This window comes from Lipotes vexillifer, unplaced genomic scaffold, assembly GCF_000442215.2.
Source record: "Lipotes vexillifer unplaced genomic scaffold, Lipotes_vexillifer_v1.1 scaffold496, whole genome shotgun sequence".
NCBI classification, from domain to species: Eukaryota; Metazoa; Chordata; class Mammalia; order Artiodactyla; family Lipotidae; genus Lipotes; species Lipotes vexillifer.
This window is the reverse complement of record NW_006786690.1, coordinates 1,060,975-1,061,240: the sequence shown is the minus strand read 5'-3', so window position 1 is coordinate 1,061,240 and position 266 is coordinate 1,060,975. Positions and strand designations below refer to the sequence as shown.

The window sequence follows — 266 nt, the reverse complement described above, 5'->3', positions numbered from 1 at the left end:
TTTCCCTGCTCTCCAGAGGCCTGGCAGCTCTGATGGGGACCCAGGGTGTGCCCCTGGGAGGGTGTTGTAAGGGAAAGGCTATGCGGAGGACCCAGGCGAGCTGAGCCACGGTGACTGTGCCCGGTCCCCAGGGCGGAGAGCTCATCACGCTAGCTCAGTACTCCCTGAGCAAGAGAACAGTGGGGAACACCCGGGACAGCAGGCAGTGAAGTGGGTGACTCAGTGGGCGTCATTCATCCCTGAGAATCTGTCCCACCCCCCCCACC

At 63.2% G+C, this 266-nt stretch overlaps 1 protein-coding gene across 1 annotated transcript in view; it reads left to right on the top strand.

Annotated features, from left to right (window-relative positions):
• The window catches only part of ZDHHC18 (zDHHC palmitoyltransferase 18), a 21,634-nt gene that overhangs the window by 16,932 nt on the left and 4,436 nt on the right, over positions 1 to 266 (top strand). The window lies entirely within an intron of this gene.